This window comes from Oratosquilla oratoria, chromosome 9, assembly GCF_046742065.1.
Source record: "Oratosquilla oratoria isolate Oo_2021 chromosome 9, ASM4674206v1, whole genome shotgun sequence".
NCBI classification, from domain to species: domain Eukaryota; kingdom Metazoa; phylum Arthropoda; class Malacostraca; order Stomatopoda; family Squillidae; genus Oratosquilla; species Oratosquilla oratoria.
Window position 1 is genome coordinate 70774320 of NC_134785.1, and position 7500 is coordinate 70781819.

Genomic DNA, 7500 nt, shown 5'->3' on the forward strand with positions numbered 1-7500 from the left:
TGAATCATAATGAATCAAGATTCATGAATCATAATGAATCAAGATTCATGAATCATAATGAATCATGAATCACTCAAGACCCCAGAACAAGTTAAATACTTAAGTATTCTAAACACTAAAGTATTTAGTACGCTATATTTAAAATACTATAGCAGTATGTCTTTTAGAATAATTTAGAACACTACCAATATGTATTTTAACATACTATATCTAGAATAACATAAGAGTATATTCTTTAGAATACTATGACAGTATATATTCAGAATACTATATATGTATACATTTTGTTTTGTTACATTTAGAATACCTTAACAGTATATATTTAGATAACTAAATCTAGAATACTATATAAATATATTTGTTTTAGTATATTTGAATGATAACAGTATATATTTTATAATATACTTAGAATACTACATTTTGTTTTACTGTGTTTAGAATACTAGGGTACATGTTTTAGAAAACTACATTTAGAATATCATATCAATAGATATATTTTTACTATATTTAAAATACCATAACAGTATATGTATCTTAGAATACTTTATCAGTATACATTTTGTCATACTATATTTAGAATACTAAAGTATTCATGTTGCAAACCTTACTCTTTTTTTTTTCTTTTTTTTTTTTTGTAAACATCCAAGAATTCGGATCAACAGCAAGAGATCTCCTCTCTCTTCTTGTCAAAAACACATTTGACTTCCGACGAGGCGTCTTCAGTCCGAGCAGTTTCCTTTCCTTCCTCTTGTTCCCCCGTCCTCTCCTCTTCCCTCTTTTATCATCTCCTTTACCCTCGTCCCCCTTTTCTCTCTTCCTCCCCTCCTCCCTTCTATTTACCTGTCCTCTTCTCTTCTCTCTTTTATCATCTTCACCCCTCTCCTTCCTTCCTCCTCTCCTTCCTTCCTCCTCTCCTCCCTTCCTCCTCTCCTCCCTTCCTCCTCTCCTCCCTTCCTCCTCTCCTCCCTTCCTCCTCTCCTCCCTTCCTCCTCTCCTCCCTTCCTCCTCTCCTTCTTTCCTCTTCTACTCCTCTTACCAGCCTCTTTTTCTCTCCCTCTTTCCTTCCTTCCTCCCTTCCTTCATCGTTACTCCTCTCCCCTCTCTTTTCCTACCTTTAATCCCCTTCCTCCTCCCCCCTTCCAGCTTTAACAAGGGTGACGCAAACAAGGTCATCATATTCAGACAACAGAGCAGGACTCGCAGTAATGGGTTTAAATTGTACAAATTTAGATTTAAGAAGGAAATAGGCAAGAACTGGTTAACTAATAGGGTGGTCAACAAATGGAATAGACTTAGTAATCATGTAGTGGGTGCTGAAACTATCGGTTGTTTTAAGAAATGGTTAGACAACTTTATCAATGGGGATGACAGGTGGTAATAGACATGGAACTGCCTAGTGTAGGCCTTATGGTCTTTTGCATTCTACTCCAAACTTATGTTCTTACGTTCCTCTTCCTCCTCTCCCTTGCTACCACTTTCACTCTCCTAACTCTCCTTACCATCTCCTTTCCCCCCTTTCCCCTTTCCCCCCTCTCCTCCCCTCCCTTCTCCCTTCCCATAATACCCCCTACTCCCATTTCTCCCCCATTTTTCTTCTCGCCAACTGGACAGATGCCTCGACAGAGCATTCCAGTGGACCTACGTGGTCTCAAACGTGGATCTTTCTACCGACTTCCCTCCCCTTTCTTCGGCACGGCGGTAGTGCATCATCAAGCATTTCACGAAGTCAGCCGATTGGAAACATAACATCTAATGGCCAGTTTCGACGACCTTCGACGCCGTAAATAACTCCGAGCCATCCTCGGGTCGTCGAGGACATTAAGGGAATTGGAGTTCGAGAGGGACCGTGCAGGGGTGTAAAGATTTTACGCGACCGTGGACTGAGCGAGGAGGATGGAAGAGGGGGAAGAACAAGGCAAAAGGAGGAGAAGGAAGAGGAGGAGGAAGATGAGGAGGAGGTAGGAGCAGGTAGGACTAACGAGGAGCACATACAAAGTGTAAGAGGAACTGAACCAAACCAGAATTAATCCGAGAGAAAATATAATCTGAAGTAAATGAGGAAAGGAAACCGAGAAGGTCAAACGTCTTAGGCGGTCTTCGTATGTTCTGTTTCTCATATTTGGTACTGTTACACTTTTCCTAATCTGTCAATGTCATTAAGGAAATTTGGAGACCATACAGCTAAACAACATATGGTCAATATAATTCAGTATATGGTCAATATAATTCAGTATATGGTCAATATAATTCAATATAATTCATATGGTCAGTATGGTCAATATAATTCGTTGATTACAGCTGAACTTCTGAACACAGCATGTCAGGCTACCAATCCCAATATCCTATTTGCTTTCTCTAAACCAGTAGACCAATGCTAAGACAATTTTCGATCGTTATTGATAATTTACACCAAAATCCTTTTCATTCTTCATTTTCTCTATTTTTTCCAAATAATTTCATCAGGTTTCTTAGGTTTGTTTTAACTTTGAGACTATGTCCCAAGACATGAACTGGTTTATTACACACCCAGAAAATGTTTTCATAGCAAGTGTGCCTAAGGAACCTTTACCACGGCAACCGAACGGTGCTTTCTTATTCTCTTCTTTCTCCTTTTTTACTGACTCTAGGCAGGACACCTAGATCGACAAGTTATATTTCACCAGCACTAATAGATATCTACACTTTCAGCAACAGACGAGAGCTACAAATGGTGATCCTGTGACAAATAGTGACCCAGGAGTGACTATCGTTGTTGAATCTTCGTTACCTGCTACAGTAAACCAAAGGCACCATGAGATGATGCAGCTTTCATCAGTAACACGTTTCGTTTGTTATAGTTTCATAAAATACATTGATGAAACTGTAATAAGCGAAACGTCGTACTAATAAAGGCTCCGTACTTACATGGAGTTTCTTTTTGAGACTTGTTGGCAACTGTCAATTATATTGAAAACGTCTAAATCGCCTCTTTGCCACCGCGAGTAAGATGGATCCCGTCACGGCATCAGGAAAACAGACACAAAGGATCAAGAAAAAGGAATTATGGCCGCGTGCAAAGAATGGAAGAGATTGCAAGAGACCATAAGGCCTACACTAGGCAGTTCCATGTCCCTTACAACCTGTCATCCCTATCTATAAAGTTATCTCATCATCATTTAAAACAATCAATTGCTTCAGCGATCTCACTACAAGGTTACTATAAGCAATTCACTCAAATAACCTCAGTCGATCCTGCGTTTCCGGTTGGCAGCCCTGCTCCCCCTTCCCCCCGCTGAGCCGGTTGAAACTTCAAGCCCCCTTTAAATATTTTAATATTTCTTCACTTAGCTCAATGACTATACGAGTTACACGAATTTCATGTACATCAAGGGATGAAGCAGTCCTTGTTTACCTATTTCAAAGCTTTCCATCTCGATAGTGCAAAGAAAGTAATTATAGCGATTATAAGATAAGGAATATAATTTTAATGTTTATACAACATTTTACTTATCATCGCTGTGTCCAATAATTATGAGGCTGGTTGTAAAATTTAACATGACTTCTGTGATGTAAAATAGTCATGAATATGACTGTGCTTTCACATATCCCATAAAGTGACACATAAAAGAGAAAATGAAAAGTTTATATGGTTATTTTTTTATACTGGACGGGTGGCGGGAAACACAGCGTCTTGCTCCCTCCCTCCCTCCACCCCAATCAATCTCATGAGTCAAAATTGAACATGACACGAGTACATACCCCTCATGGTTTTTCGATCTCGATTAGTTAACGGCTTTCATCATCTCATATTCATTATCTTCTTGAGTCTTTAAATACGGTTGTACCAACGTATATGTTCGGAAGAGTGACACTCAGATCGGAAATTTAAATATGTAGATATGAAAATATTCATGAGTTGCATCGTAGCGAAGGGTGAGCAGGGCTGCCAACCGAAGACGCAGGCTCAACTGAGATTCTTTCAGTGAATTGCCTATTAGTCTATTCCACCCGTTAACCACTCAGTTGGTGAACCAGTTCTTGCCTGTTTCCCTCTTAAGCCTAAATTAGATCTTGCAATTCTGTTGTTCCATCACGAGCTAGCAGAGCGTCTCAAATGGATCCAAGTGACGACGTGTTGACTATCAAAATACGAATCATGGACTAAATTCAACCGTAGTATGGGAGTGCCCACGTATAACACGTGATTCACCATGGTCTTGGATAACGTATTGGACTCGTGATCAACAGCTATTTCCCTCCCGGATGAGAGCTCACAGCTCATATATGCCCGATCTATGGGTAATACTCTGACCTTACACACACACACACACACACACACACACACACACACACACACACACACACACACACACACACACACACACACATACACACACACACACACACACACACACAACTTCTTACCCACCAGAGTTAGTATGCCGGCTTGCAGTGCAGCGATGCTGAAATCATTCCAGCCCTGACCGGGAATCGAATTCTGCCCATTGGATTCGCGGTTGCGAACGGTACCACTGTGCCGTCGAGCCACGCCTGGCCATGATTGGATCCTCCGGATATGCAATATGAGGGAAATGATCTCCTCGTGTCCACTTTCACATGAAGCAATTTAGAGAAACGTTCATCTCCCGAGGGCATGCACCGACGTTATTCATTTCCATCTGGCATCAGGTCATATCCAATTGAAGGCACAATCACTCAGAGTCAATTACTTTACGAATCAATCCTGCCGTGGCCAACTACGTAGGGCGCAGCTTCGTCGGAATCTATTGGTTTGATCGGGCACGCACCGGAATTCAATTATTTTAATCAATCCTGATGCGGCTAATTAGGCTACCCTGGAACTTCGTTCCAGTCTGGTAGCTGGGACCAGGGTACTGTATAGGGGAATTCGCGTTATTTCCTTGATGCTTAAAAGACTCAACTCTCTTTACCCTTTCAGAGGGACAAGGGCCTGTTACACTTCACACTCTGCAGTAGATCCCCAGTGAGGAGTTGAAGTTGGAGTTGAAGTTGGGGTTGCATTTGGGGTTGAAGTTGCAATTGATGTTGGAGTTGGGGTTGGTTGCTGGAGTTAGAATGAAGTTGGAGTTGAAGTTGGAATTGAAGTTGCAGTTGAAGTTGAGGTTGGAGTTGAAGTTGGGAGTTCGGGATGGAGCTTTAGTTGTAGTTGGTTTCTGGGTTTAGAATGTAATACAAGGTCAAACCCCACTTTCCTCATCAAACTTCTGGCAAACTTGACGATACCATGTGGCGGTAATTAGTACAACCTCGGATGAATGGTAACAAAGAGTCATCATCGTGACTTTCTTCCACGATATATATATATATATATATATATATATATATATATATATATATATATATATATATATATATATATATACATACATATTATCAAATAAGATTTTTTTCTCAAATCTGTAACTAGAAACAACTCAAATATAAGGCTTAGATTTAAAAATGATATCTATTTGCGTTCCATTGCTGTCCTAGCTTTAGAGGCTTTGACCTAGAAATGTAAAACTAGCAATTAAGATTACTATTCTAGCTTAATTAGTAACCGAGATACTACGAAATTTGTTTTGCAGCCACCATTTTGTGGAAATCCAAGATGGACCTTTTGTGTTGTTAAAAAATATATAAATAAATAATGACAAGTCTCAATGTCCTCTACAAACTAAAGTGTCTTTCTCGATACAGTCCACATCAACAAACATCACACGCGGTGGTGGCAACGACCCACCAATTCGTGACCCCATAAACCAGGAAAAGCTTTGATGAAAAGAGAACAATTCTCCCCGGTATGAAAACTACACCGAACTGAAACCGTATTACGAGCCTAAAGCACTCGCAATATCGACCCTGTGTCGAAGATAACGCACAGGGGAGACTTTTATTAGGGGAGATTGTGCCCGTATTGCACGCGGCGGCAACATGCAATTTGCAAATTGAGGGCGCCTGTCCGGGATTCGAAGCTCGATCATCACGCGGACCGGTGGCTGATCGATGTCCTTTTCTCTGATTTGGGGGTGACCAGATGTATTAAATAGCCCGCGTGGGGCAGTGGGTAACGTTTCTGCCTCGGAACCCGGATGGTGTAGGTTCGATCCCCGATAACTTCAAAACAATCATATGACTTTCCAGCTGATGTCCACAACGCTGGACATCAGAGATGCGGTAGAACAGTATCATGCATATATATATACATATATATATATATATATATATATATATATATATATATATATATATGCTAACAACTAATCAGTATGGCCGAGCTGATTATATTGATTTCAGACTTCACGACCACAGCCACTTCAGATGCAGCACATCCCACCTTACATACAATTTTACCAAGCAGAATTAAGCCACTGTGGTGGGATGCAGAGGCTGTTTCGTCCCTCAGGGAGTAGGCCGGTCACGCAGAGGACCATTAAAGCTGAACTACGGCTGTATCAAACATGGCTGCAAAGGGGAAGGAGGAGAGTCCCGGTTGTGGAGAGACTAAAGCACCATCGACCCCGGGAAAAATGATAGAAATTAAAAAGATAGATGATAGAAATGAGGTGATGATTGAGGTGGTCCAGTAGAGAGAATGGTTTGAGGGAGTAAGAGGAAGAAGGAGGAGCATTGGGAGGATCTAGGCCAGTGGTTACCAAATTGTCTTACAAGACGCCTCCTTTATGCTTCCAACAGACCCCCCCCCACACACACACACTTTTTTTGTCAATATGAAATTACATATTTTCTATTTACATCTTGATAGAAAATGGATCGGGGTGACTGACAGAATTATACTTTGTACGTCTCTAAAGGCAGATACTTGTTCTTCGAATTATTTCACTTGTTTTATGAAACAATTATTTTTGAGATGATGACCTCACGCCCCCCCCTTGTACCCTCCCTGGTAGGGGGGGCGCCCCCTAGTTTGGAAACCACTGATGTAGGCTATTGAGGTTCCAGGAAGGTGCAGACCTAGCTAGTCACAGAGACATAGAAAATATATTATGTTATTAATCTGGTTATTTTTAGTAATGTGTATTATTGATTTAGTGTACAAGAAAATAAATTATATATCATACACATATCGATGTCAGCCAGGGATTGCTTGTGATTCCTGGTGGGTATTTTATTGCCACTCGTGAATTTAATCGCGATTCTAACAAACGTGTGAGATTCAGCAAGTGTGTAACAGTTTTAGGTATATGCCGATATCCATATATCAAGGATTGTGGAGGATTGTGACTGTGGGGCGTGGATGTTTGTTAAAACTAGGTTCAAGAACTCATTAGGCACCCAAAGAACTTATTACATGTTGGAAAGCGCGTGCGCACACACACAAACACACACACACACACACACACACACACACACACACACACACACACACACACACACACATAGATCGGTCATACATGAGCTCTGAGCTCTCATCCGGGAGGGTAGTAGCTGTCGATCACGAGTCCAACACGTGATTCAAGACCATGGTGAATTACATAC